Genomic DNA, 13,613 nt, shown 5'->3' on the forward strand with positions numbered 1-13,613 from the left:
CATTTTTTCCCTCCCAGACTGATTGATTTTTTAAAAACTAGCTAAAAGAAGGGGCAGCTAGGTGGCCCTGTGGATAGAGGAGAAAGTCAGCAGAGAAAGCCTAAATTACTGTAAACAATCTGGAAGTTTAGCTACTCCCTGAAGCAAACATGGAGGATCAGTGATAGAATTCCAGACTTAAGGGGGCCTTTTGTTCTTAAGATGTTCCTTGCATTGATAAAATCATTATAACATTTTCTTTCACTTTTTTGGCTTTTTAATTTTTCACAACATGGCTAATGTGGAAATGTTGGGGAGAAGACGTTTGACCCCCAAACTATATTGGGGCTGGTGTCATAAATTGTCTCAAAAGAATTTGTAGTTTTAGACTATCTCCATATCAAGAGACAAAGATTTTATTATTATGCCAATGGAAGTCTAATGAATTAGTTAGCCACTGACTAGTGGGTTAACTCTAAAAAGGAGTTAGATTCCCAATGTAAGAAAGAAAATATCTTACCAAGAACTTCACTGACTCATTCATGAATCTTGGAAAGATTTTACTTTACATTCTTGAAAGAGTTAATGTATAAGCTTAGTAGGCAAAGATAGTCTTTCTGAAACTGCAAAGGTAGTCTTTTATATCCTGAAGCACAAGTACCTCCTCTCACTTCCCATTAATAGAGGAATATAGGGAATACAGAAGTTATACAGTGTAAATCTCTACCCTTGTTGCTTCTCATAAGTATCTCTTATTCTAATTGTCTATCCTTGATTACAGCCTTTAATTTGTTATGTGCCAAGTACTATGCCAAACAAATCTTGGGGAAGCCAGTCCCTGCCCTCAACTAATTCTAACATCTTCAAAGTCCAAGGGGTTTGGGGAAGATAACATATGAAGGAACCAGAGAAAGGAAAGGGGGCAAAATCCCTTTTCAAATCTAAGACCCTAATCCCTGATTACATTTCTTTATTTCCTTATTCCAGGCCCCAGTCTACTATTTCTTAGGTTTCAATTTTCTAATTTAAGTTTCATTTCTCCAATTCAATTTTCATAATTCCGTAGAAACTAAATCCCCATCTAATTCTCACACTAATAAGTGTTTGCAAAGAAGTTAAGGTACAGGTAGGTTCTTTTGTAAGGGAGAAATAACCCTGGGAGTTGATATCATTACTTGTTCTTCTGATTGGATACAGTAACAAATAGGTTTATCAAGGTAAGGAATTGAACAAAACCTTCAACCAGGGTTTACTGCAATAAGGCTTACATAGGATAACAAAAGGCACAGGCAAAACCAAAAGCTTCATACAAAGAGATAATCTTATTAGGGCTCCTCCTTGCTTGCCTAAGGGAGTAGCTTGGCTATGACTACACAGCAATCAGGTCTTCTCCAGTTAATGCCCTTCATTTAATCTATCTAGCTACCAAGGATCTAGTCTTTGTTCCGATCTTTTTGCTTAGGGTTTTATTTACCCTGTCAGAAATATGTTTTATTTGACTTCACATGTACACTAGGTATTATATTTCTTGCCTTTTCAATGGGTGGGTGGGTGGGGGGGAAAGGTGAAGGGAAGAAGAGAGTTTGGAACTGAAAAGAAATGTTTTCTGAGGATTTGAGTTTTTTATTTAGTAATACACAATTTCAACAGCAAAAGGATAAGGAATGAATTTTTAAATAGAAAATAGAAAGGACACAAACTCAGATATAACTATTATAATATTTTCTTATATTCATTGTATAACTTCAATCTCTAATGTTGCAAGACAATTCTAATGCGGTGCTAGTGGTGTGAGAATTGGGGTGGGGAATCACATCTGGTTGAAGCAGATCCAATGTGAAAGAATTCACAAATCCAAAATCTGAATGGCAAAAAGTATTTTTATTGGCACTGAGAAGCCAACTTTGCTAGGAAGACAGACTTCTTAATGGCAAGGTCCTGTCAGAGAAATAACAAAGGTTAACACTGAGAAGAGGATATCTTCACTGCGGGCAGGAGTCCTGGCAGGCAGCTTTGCCAAGAAGAGAGCTTTGCTGGCAAAGCATTATCCTACTTCGGACTTCTGCAGAGATTTGGAGTTCAAAATTATCTTTTATAGCAGTCTGAGGCTAGGGCTTCCATTGAATGAGATTCCTTCAATGTTATCAATACCCCCAGGCCTAGATTTCCATTTGAAAAGAGAGCACTTGGAGTTTCAAGCCATTTAATAACTGGGAGTTTGAGCTACTGGGAGTGGTCCTGGACTAATCTTCAACTCAATAGAGGGTGAGACCCTATCTCTGGCTAGATCTCCAACTGAATGAGACCACTTAACTGCCCTAAATGGTGAGTCTCTGTCAGAGGAGAGTTTTCAGAGTTTACCCCCATCATTTGGACAGTTTCAGGGTTCACCCCCATCAATTCTATAAATAAATTTGTTATTTTTTTCTTGGTTGGATAATTTAACAAAGAAAAACATTCTAGTTAGTCCAACTCATTTGGTGCATTCATGCATAGAATTATGTGGTTTTATATATACTTTAACCAAGATGTGAAGAACAGAATGCTTGAGGTGAATGAAATAAGCAGTGATGATTCTGAAGCTTATTCTAATACATTTTCAACTAAGTAATACTAAAATTGCTAATTTGACTTATCAAAGTTCATGTTCTAATACAATTTATGTACTTCACTAGTATTATCTTAAATAATGAATCATACAATTCAATATTTATGGTGTACAATTTCATATATAATACTACAAAAGTCTAGCTTAACAGTTAAGTCAAAAGTCTATCAGAATAATGTAATGTGCTGTTATCTCCAGAAGCTGCCGATTGCTCTCTGGGAGGAGATCTGCTGTGTCAACTCAAATCTCTCGGACAGATTCTTCTTCCTGTAGAGAACCATTGTCTCCAGACAGTTGCCATTAACTCTCGTCGTGCCAAGCCTGGTTTAAAGCAGAGATTAACTTTTTCTTCCAGAGCTGCCCTCTTTATCCTCCCAGAGAATGGGCGTGGGATAATGCAAGGGCTTCTGGGAAGAAGTACTTCAACCAATGAGCTTGCTCCTCCTAAGCATGCAAGCTCTTCTCCAGGAAAGGCCGGAACTAGAGAATTGTCAAGTACTGACTTAGCACTTAGTAAGAACCTAACAGAATAAAGTCAAACAATTAATTATATAAGAAAATTTACTCCTCAATATTATGTTATTTTAGGTGTATAATTTATTATCGTCAATCTTCTTATATAAAAACATACAATGCATACAAGTAACACTGTATATTTATATAATAACAATATGTAACACTGTACATTTATATAATAAAACAATACATGGTCATATAATGCTGGAGAAACTGAGGCAAGACAGAGATTAGGTTTTAATATTTTAATAGTGGAGAATTTGGGCTAGCCAGTCAGATATCTGACCCCTAGCAATTAAAACACAGACCTTTTATAGGGCTCTAGCTACATGGAAAACAAAGGCAAGGGGGGAGAACATGGGGGAAGTCATAATTTCAGGAAGGATTATAACTTTAGCCCTGATGAGTTGGGGGTTAAGAAGGTTGGGAGCAGGAGACAGAGAGTTTGGGACAGGAGATAGTGAGCAATAGCCAAATATTTGAGATAAGCCATCTGGAGTTTTATGACTCACTGGAATGTGAGAGTGACCAGAATTTAATGGGGTAAGGAAAGGGGAAGTGGCTATAATAATTTTATTCAGGGTATAGCATTATAATTCAGGGAAATTGAGGCAGGGAAACTGAGGCATTACACTTAGGTGAAGATGGTTTTTAACTTTCATAATTGAATTTTGCTTATATCTAGGTGGCCGACAAACATAAAAGTTCTTGTGTACTATATCTTTGCTGTAGACTTTCTAAATGCTTCCACTGATATTTAATTTGACATATGGCATGTCTTGGTAAATGCAAAATAAAGGTTTTCCCAGTAGGAGTTTCTTTTTTTCATTCTTTTTTGTAAAGTACTTTATTTTTTCCAATTACATGTAAAGATAGTTTTCAACATTCATTTTTTTATAAGATTTTGAGTTTCAAATTTTTCTTCCTCCTCCTTTTTCACGTCCCCTCCCCCAAATAGCAAGCAATCTGATATAGGTTATACATGTGCAATTATGTAAAAATTTTTTGCCTTAGTCATGTTGTGAAAGAAGAAACAGAACAAAAGGGAAAAACCACACAAACAAGCATCAAAGTGAAAATAGTATGCATTTAAAATCCATGATTTTTTCTCTGGATGGGGATAGCATTTTCTACCATGAGTCCTTTGGAATTTTCTTAGATTATTGTATTGGCTGAGAAGAGCTAAATTAATCAGAGATGAACATTGTATAATGTTGTTGCTACTATGTATAATGTTCTCTTGCTTTTGCCCCTTGATTTGGATGGGTTTAAGCCTGCAAATTTTTTTTTGAGACATCTTGCAACACTGGTCTGCAGCCCCAACCTTTTAGGGTCTCTTTTGAACCTTAACATTCTCCATAGATCTTACAGATAAAATATTCTTTGTTCTACTTAATTTGCTTATGCTTCATGTCTAAATCATATATCCATTTTGATCATCTCTTATGATGTTGGTTGAGATGTTGGTGCCTACTTTCTTTCTATCATAACTCTCTCTCAATTTTATCCAGCAGTTTTTGTAAGATAATAAGTTCTTATCAATTTCATGATGCCATGCTTACCTGGGTTCTGCTCCGGAGCTTTCCCAGTCACCAATGGAGTGAATCAAGATTGTGGGCTTGTTCCCATGCTTTTTAGCATAATGTTTTCAGCCGGGGTTATTAAATGCCTTCAATAATGACAAACATTGAATCAAAGTCAGCTACTGCACTGATGGTAAATTCTTCAACTTGAAAAGACTACAAGCTGAAATTAAAATTGAGATATTGCTGGTGAATGATTTTTTTGTTTGCAGATGATTGTGCACTCAGTGCAGGCTCTGAAGCTGAGATGCTACAAAATATGGATCAATTCTCTGCTGCTTGTCTTAATTTTGGCCTAACAATTAACACCAAGAAAACACAGGACCTCCCTCATCCAGTACCACACCATCCATATGTGGAACCATCAGTTACATAAATACAGTTTTGAATATTGTGGATAAGTTCTCTTACTTTGGCACTATACTTTCCAGGAATGTCCACTTTGATAACGAAATTCACACACGCATTGCCAAAGCTAGCTCAGTGTTTGAAAGGCTCCAAAGGAAGTGTGGGAGAGTAAGTTTAGACTTACTACCAAACTGAAGGTCTACAGAGATGATGTGCTGACCTCATTGTTGCCTGAGAAACCTGGACAGAATACTGATGCTGTGTCAGGAAACTGAATCACTTCCATTTGAATTGTCTTAGGAAAATTCTCAATATCACTTGGCAGGATAAGATACCAGACCTTGAAGTCCTTTCTTGAACTAAACTACCCAGTATTCTAACTCTATTGCAGAGAATGCAATTCTCTGTTGGACTGGCTACATTGTTCAAATGCCAAATGTATGCTTGCCAAAAAAAAAAATTATTTTAGGGAGAATTCACACAAGGTAAGTGCTCACAAGATGCTCAGAGAAAGACACTTTCAAGGTCTCTCTTAAGAACTTCAAAATCTATTCTGATATGGGAGACAGTGGCACAGGACCACCCAGTATGGTGTGCTCTTATCAGGGAAAGTACTATGCTCTATGAGCAAAGCAGAATTAAATTAGCTCAGAAGAAATATGAGATGCAGAATATTAGAGAAACTACCCTAAATGTTCACATGGACTATTTATATCCAATCTGTGGCAAAATATTCCAAGCTCATATTGTTCTGATCAGCCATAGTCGGCCACACGGTAACTTGATTCTAACATAATGATATCATTTTGGCCCTCTTGGAGAGTGAGGGACTACATCCATCCAACCAACCAACCCACCAACTAACCAACTAACCAACCAACTAAGCAACTAACCAATTCTTATCTCAAAAAGGGGGTCTTTGAGTTTATCAAACAGTAGATTACTATGGTCATTGATTATTGTGTCTTGTATACTTAACTTATTTCACTGACCCACCATTCATTCTTTGCCAGTACCAAATAATTTTGATGATTACTGCTTTATAATAACATAGTTTTAAATCAGGTACAGCTAAGCCTTTGCATTTCACCACCCCCACTCCAATAATTCCCTTTGCTGTTCTTGATCTTTTGTTCTTCCAGATGAATTTTGTTATAATTTTGCTCTATAAATATTTTTTCAGTAGTTTTATTGGCATGCCACTGAATAAGTGATTTATTTTAGGTAGAATTGTCATTTTTATTATATTAGCTTGGCCTACCCATAAGCAATTGATTTTTTCCCCAACTGTTTTGATCTGATTTTATTTGTGTTAAGTGTTTTGTAATTCTGTTCATAAAGTTCCTGGGTTTGTCTTGGCAGGTAAATATTTTATTTGTTTACAGTTATTTTAAGTGGAATTTCTCTGTCTCTTCTTGCTTCACATTGTAGATAATATATAGAAATGCTGATAATTTGTGTTTATTTTATACCCTGCAACTTTGCTAAAATTTTTAATCAATCCAGGTGAGTTAGTTGGATTACTTTGTTCCTTGTTGCCATTTTTAGGCTCTCTCTCTTCCACATTCAGTGACCTCTTCTCCTTTATAGTTCATTCAATACATATTTATCAACCAACCAAGTTTTGTTAGCTATTTGTATAAACCTCCAGACACTCTCCTTCCTTCCTCAAATAGTTCAGTTCCTGGTTCTTAATTTTTCTCTCATCTCTAACTCCTGCTCTCATATTAGAGGACTTCAACATCCACATCCACATATTGATACTTCAGATATTCTATTCTAATCTTTCCAATTCCTTAACCTATTTTTTCACTCAATCACAGATATACAGAGATGGTCATAGTCTTGATTTTATCATCACTTACAATTATTGCATATCCATCAACTATGAAATTCATGTATCTGATTATAATCTTTATTCCATCTTTCCTCCTGCCTTGTAATTCCAAACCTTGTTCTTTGTCCCCATAGTATCCTCCAGTTGTGCTGACTGAGTTAACTATAATTCATTTTACATAATTTCAATTCTCATTATAGCAAGGCAATCCTTTTACATATTTGTAATCTGTAAGGATGCAGTTCCCACAAAACAAGAGAAGGGAATTGTAAGGGCCCTTTAAATGGGCGGCACCACAGCACAACGGGAGATTAAGTACCCCAGGAAGTATTCTCTGTGGATATTAGGACTGCCCTGTGGGTGGGATCTTGGCCACATTGAGATAGCTTCATAATGGGTGATTCTCTCGCTGATTGGCTGTGTGTGTGACCTCACAGGTCCTTTATAAGCCCACTGCAGACAGCAAGTTGCTCTCTTTAACCTGGCTCCCTTTAATCTGGCTCCCTAACCTGGGGTAGCTGAGCCAAGTGGATGGATAGCCCAAAGAGGTAAGGAATTTGGTAGTGAACATGTGGGTCTTCAGACCAGGTGTTCACTAGGGAATTGACAAGTCAGGGCATCAAGTCAGGGCATTATGTAGTAGGTATAATAAAGGCTTTTAAGATTACACATAGCTGTTCTTCAGTGTGCTACTGGTTATTAAACTATAGATTCAAGAAATCGTGGCCAGAGACCTTTGAAGGCCTCAGAAGAGGCAAGCCAGGTAGAGTTGACACTGCAAAGGTCAGTGGTCAAAGGTACTCTGTTGGGCCTGGGACAGACTGGTAATAGTAACTGCCAGGAGGGCATGTTACAGTAATCAGGTCATTAACCATTCACTACAATGTCTTCTTTACAAACTTTTAAATTTTTCTTCAAGTCTCCCATAGCTCCTGTCTCCCTCCATGCCCCTCTTTCCTTGATCAAAAACCTTACCTCTTCTTCCTTCCTTCCTTCCTTCCTTCCTTCCTTCCTTCCTTCCTTCCTTCCTTTCTTTCTTTCTTCCTTTCTTTCTTTCTTTCTTTCTTTCTTTCTTTCTTTCTTTCTTTCTTTCTTTCTTTCTTTCTTTCTTTCTTTCTTTCTTTCTTTCTTTCTTTCTTTCTTTCTTTCTTTCTTTCTTTCTTTCTAGATAAGATTTTATTTTATTATTTATTTACAAAATTTTAATACCTTTTTATTTTAAAAATACATGCAAAGATAGTTTTCAATAGTTACTCTTGCAAAACTTTGTATTCCAAATTCCCCATCCCCTTCTTCCCCTCCTGTAGATACATAATCCAGCATAAGTTAAACATGTGCAATTCTTCTAAAAATATTCCCACACTTATCCTGCACAAGAAAAATTATATCAAAAAAGAAAAAAAATGAGAAATTAAAAAGGAAGCAAACAACAACAAAAAAGGTGAAAATACTATGCTGTGATCCACATTCAGTCCCCATGGATTCAGATGGTACACTCTGGATCAGTTGCTAATCACTCACTCACAGTGATACTATGTTGTCCAATCAAAAAGAAACTCACATCGTGACTTCCTTCTTTTGCCTTCAAAGCCGCTGGACACTTTATATGCTTTTTCTTCTTAAACCAGAAGAAAAGAAACTTATGTCAAGCTTCACCAAAAAGAATCTTTGGAGCTATTTACCAATGATTTCTGCTCTTTCTGACCATCCAGAATCATTCAGATAAAGCCACTTCTTGATTGATTTCAACTTCCACAGCTCCAACTCAACAACTTTTCCAGTCTTCTAGCTGTGTATTCATTTTTCACATTCCTTGTCCCCTATTGTTGTTGCCTTTCTCTTTCCCTTCTCTTGCCACTCTCTTCTTGCTATGGATGTTGCAATTCAATGTTATATATGAGAGCCTCCTTCTTTATTAAATTTTTTTAAATGAAAAACTCACCTTTTATTAAAAAAGTTTCCACCTCCCAAATTACTCTTAGTAATTTGGTTGCTCTTTCTCAATCATACCAAAGGATGTTTACATGATTTCCTATGTTCTTATTGTTACTTTCTCAAGTCTCATGTCTCTACCTACTTTTCAGACATCTTGAACTACAGTTCCAGTAGACATTTTAAAAATTTTACTTACTTTGGAATTATTATTTTTATACTAATATATGCAAAGATAGTTTTCAACATTCATCCTTACAAAACATTGTGTTCCAAATTTTTCTTCCTCTGTCCTTTCAAACTGTATGCTATGTAGACACTGCTGGATTAAAAGGTATGCACAGTTTGATATCCTCTTGAGCATAGTTTCAAATTGTTCGCCAGAATGCTTGGATCAGTCCACAACTCCACCAGCAATATATTAGTATCCCAGTTGTTTCACATCCCCTCCAACATTTATCATTATCTTTTCTTGTCATCTTGGCCAATCTAAATTATATGCAGTGATACCTCAGAGTTGTTGACCAATAGTGATCTAGAGCACCTTTTCATATGAATAGAAATGGTTTCAATTTCTTCATCTGAAAATTGTCTGTTTATATCCTTTGACTATTTATCAATTGGAGAATGGCTTTTATTCTTACAAATTTGAGTCAATTCTTTATCGGGAAGCATTTTAACTCACTATGTCCAAAACTGAACTCAATGTCTTTTCCCCTAAACCCTCCCCTCCTCCTAACTTTCCTCTTACTGTAGACAGTAATTTCCCAGTTTTTATACCTTACTATCATTCACCCCCAATATCCAAGCTATTGCCAAAACTTGTGAAATCCACATAATCAATATAAAAGAAAAAACTAAATATTCCCATTAGTAACCACCAAAATCAATACATATGTAATTTATATTAGCAAATAAACCACTACATATATAATTTACATGTCAAATTGTATATAAGTATATAGCAATAATAATAACAATATATATATATATGCATATATATATATATAATTTAAATGATAAAAGTGGCAAAAAATAAAACACAAAGACATAAAAACACATATCATGTACTTACCATTATAAGATTACATTTATCTCTTAGTAATTACTTTTACAAATTTTTCAGCCTGGGTTTCTTGAAGGAAGGATTGCATAATCTAATATCAAATAAAGTCAATAGCTAAATTGAAAGTAAAAGAAATTTACCAGCACACTAAAGAAGAGCACTTGCTCAAAGAGTAGCAGTAGCTTCTTGGGGATCCAGATTTGGTTTTCATAACATTTTACATTGCTTACAGTACACAACCAATGAGAAGCATTCAAATGAGAATGAGAAGCCAATGAGAAGCTATTTAGAATGGATAAGTAAAATTTTTAATTGGAAAGTTAGGGGTTGAGGAAGTAAGAATGATTCTAGGAAGAAAATGATTCAGGAATTTCTAGGGGAATATTTGGAATGCAAGTGGCAGTATTTGTCATTTATATAGAGGTTTGCACAGCAATTTATGTTTTATTTGATCCTTACAATTGCTTTGGAAGGAAAGGTGCTATTATTATATATCCATTTTATAGATAAAGAAACAAAGGAACAGAGAAATTAAGTGACCTGCCCAGCTAGTAAGTGTCAGAGGGCAGATTTAAACTCATCTTCTGAATTTCAAGTTCAAATTTCTTCCATTACATAGCTTAGAAGTTTCCTATTCAAGGACAAGAAAGAAGAATATACGGACCATATACTTTTATAACTATTAAAGAAATCCATCTGATTTAAAACATTTGGACTGAGGTAACCCTTAGGGAAAGCTATAAGCATCTCTTATCTAAGGACAACTATTTATTTTTTAAACAGCAGTGGATAATAATAGCAAACATTTAAATAGTGCATAAAATGGAACAGACACCATACTAAGTACTTTATGTCAGTTTTTATGTCAGTTGATCCTTACAACAACTTTGGGGAGCAGACGCTATTATCATTTCTATTTTACAAAAAAAGGCAAGTGAAGCAAACAAGAGATTAAATGACTTACAAAGGATCACCTAGATAATATGTGTATTTGAAGCTAGATTTGAACTCAATTCATCCTAACATCGGGCCTCTTACCTAGCTACTTGTATGTGGGTAAGTCTCTCTGCTTTTCCATGCCCATGTAGAGGTGATTATTGCTCCATATCTAAGTCTAACAAGTGGTTTAATATTCCTATACATATTTTATCTTAGTTTGCAAATTTTCTAGATATTTTGTTATCAACATTGTGTAATATTCACAGATTATTTTGATTGCACCTTATATTCCCCTACTGGAAATCTGTTCTCTCTTGCCTATTGGTTTTTCAGGATCAGATGGGTTGTTTTAATTTTTAATCTTCCCTCATCATCTTCTGAACTTTTGTTCCTCTTAAATTTCTTTAGATTTCACATACATATACAAACATATATACATATCTATATTTGCTATTGGTGAAATTTTCTGGACCTGGACTTCCGATGGGGACAAAATCATGATTGTTTGAACTGGAGTCTTTAGTTTTTAAACTTAAACACCCCCCCCAAACAAATCATAGTAATGCTCTTTTTTGTTACCTCTCAGATATACCCAGGTTCAGTAGTCTTTAGTTTTTGTTTCAACATAGCAGTTTCTGATGTATCACTTGGATTCCTGGTTACTTTTCTGCCCTTAATTTTCAATTTTTTTCTTCACTTTCAGTATCTCACAATTAACAACCTCCAAATGATTCTCAAGTTTCTCAAGAGCTTCATGAAAAATAAAATTTCCTTCCCCAATTCCTACCAAGAAAAAAAAATTGTCAAAATTAGGTAATCTTGTCTCTGAAAACAAATGTGAACTCATGTGGTCTTAGTTTTTGAAGTGGTTTCAATGGTATTGGCTTCTGAACCAAATGAAAATTCTTTTTCATCTTTATAGAATACTTATGGCCAGGCAGTATAAAATTATAGCAAATAATGTTTCTTTTTTGATGGTATCTTGACAGTAGTTTTCTGCATTAATTAATAATGACTTAACTGAGGATGAAGTAAAATTTTCCCTATGTTTGGGAACCAGGATGTTGTCACTTCTGATTCTTATTTCTGTAATTCACCTTCATATATACAAAATGTATTTCTTTTATTAATATGTACAATATCTTTATATCTACCTTAAGTACAATTACAATAAAAGTTACCTTTCACATTTATATTGGTACTTTGCTCTTTAGTTACTCCAAATAGATGGCCAATATGACTATCCTTTTACCCTCTACAAAATGGGTCAACAATTCCAGATCAGATCTATGCATATGATCTGTAAATCAGTCATCTTTAGATATTATATAGTCATTCACATATATCTTACATTAATATGAGGAAAATGAGATTCAGATTGGCTAATTAACTTGTTCAATATGACACTGTAGAAGAATTAGGATTCTGATCCTTGGAATTCTGACTCATAATGCAATTTTACCTCTTAATACATAGTACTTCTAAACATTAGGGTAGCTTCTGTTTACCTGTGATGTTTGGGAAGTGACAGAAAATTTCTTAAAAATTTCTAAAGCAGAAGATTAGTATATACTTCATGGCAATAAATCATTGATTCAATTGTCAGCATGTGTGTTTGTGTGTGTGTGCGTGTATGTGTGTATACACAATACATATATATGTATACATATGTGTGTATCATACATATGCAAGATATTGTGCTAGTCTTAAATAGCTAATAAATGTCAGAGTTGAGATTTGAAGCTAAGTGCTCAAGAGTCTGGTAATTTAGACCTGCTTCTACCTTTCTCTCTGAAAAGTCATTAACGTAGTTGAACAGAAAAAGGACAAAAGCTCAACTGTGACTTAATATCACAATATCCATAATATCACAAGACGCAATCCCTTTTATTATATAAATGCAGGGATTCTCATCTTTTTAGAAGTCCCTGTTTACATGGGTATTAGAGTAGAGAGGTAAGTTGATTGACTTGAGTGTGTAATTTTTACATTTACCACCAGATGGTACTCTGAACTCAAGATATTTTCCATCCCTTCAGAGTCTCAAAATATCTGTGAATGTCCATTTTTTTGTCTCTTAAAAGTGACAGGACCTTATTTGAATACCTATGGCTTCCAATCAGAATCATCTGTTTATTCAACTGTTTTAGGAGGAATGGACTAGCCAGAGCTCTCCATAGGTCCTAGAATTTCTTAGTTCTTTGACCATGATTCTATTTCATCTTGTTTAGTTGAATCATATGAATAAAATAATATAGTTTATTTCATAACTTTATCAAAATAATTAATTTCCATATTTCTGATAAGAATCTTGTCTCTGACTCTTTCAATTTGTATATTATAATACATTTACCTAATGGAAGTGAAAACAAAAGACATGTAAATGTAGCCAGTGATGTGCTGCAGCTGACTTGAATTTTCTTTTGAGTTTATTGTTAAATTTTTAGTGTGAGCATTTACATCTTTGGAAATCAGCAGATACTAAAAATTTGAGTTCGATGTAGTGTCTTGCTGATTTTCAGACTTAAGAAAATGTTATTAATATTGATTAAACTTAAAAATATATTATATTTACTTTTTTCTTCTAGAGAGCTAGTTGTTAAACTACACACTCTACTATGGAAGTAAAGAAAGCAGAACTTATTGAGTGCCTATTATATGCCAAGAATTCTACTAAGTCCTTTACAAATATTGCCCAATTTTATCCCTACAAAACCTGTGGAAGGTAAGAATTATTTTCCCCACTTCAAAATTGAGGAAACTGAGGCAGACAAAAATTACTTATCCAGAGTCAGACAGAGTATC

The 13,613-nt window shown here is 34.7% G+C and overlaps 1 protein-coding gene across 1 annotated transcript in view; it reads left to right on the forward strand.

Moving 5' to 3' along the window:
• TREM1 (triggering receptor expressed on myeloid cells 1) overlaps positions 1 to 13,613 on the forward strand; it is a 31,824-nt gene that overhangs the window by 2,585 nt on the left and 15,626 nt on the right. Inside the window, exon 2 of the mRNA XM_074310976.1 lies at positions 13,397 to 13,533. The gene's annotated coding sequence lies outside the window, so the exon portion shown is untranslated. The remainder of the gene's footprint in view (positions 1 to 13,396; positions 13,534 to 13,613) is intronic.

This window comes from Sminthopsis crassicaudata, chromosome 4 (genome assembly GCF_048593235.1).
Source record: "Sminthopsis crassicaudata isolate SCR6 chromosome 4, ASM4859323v1, whole genome shotgun sequence".
NCBI classification, from domain to species: domain Eukaryota; kingdom Metazoa; phylum Chordata; class Mammalia; order Dasyuromorphia; family Dasyuridae; genus Sminthopsis; species Sminthopsis crassicaudata.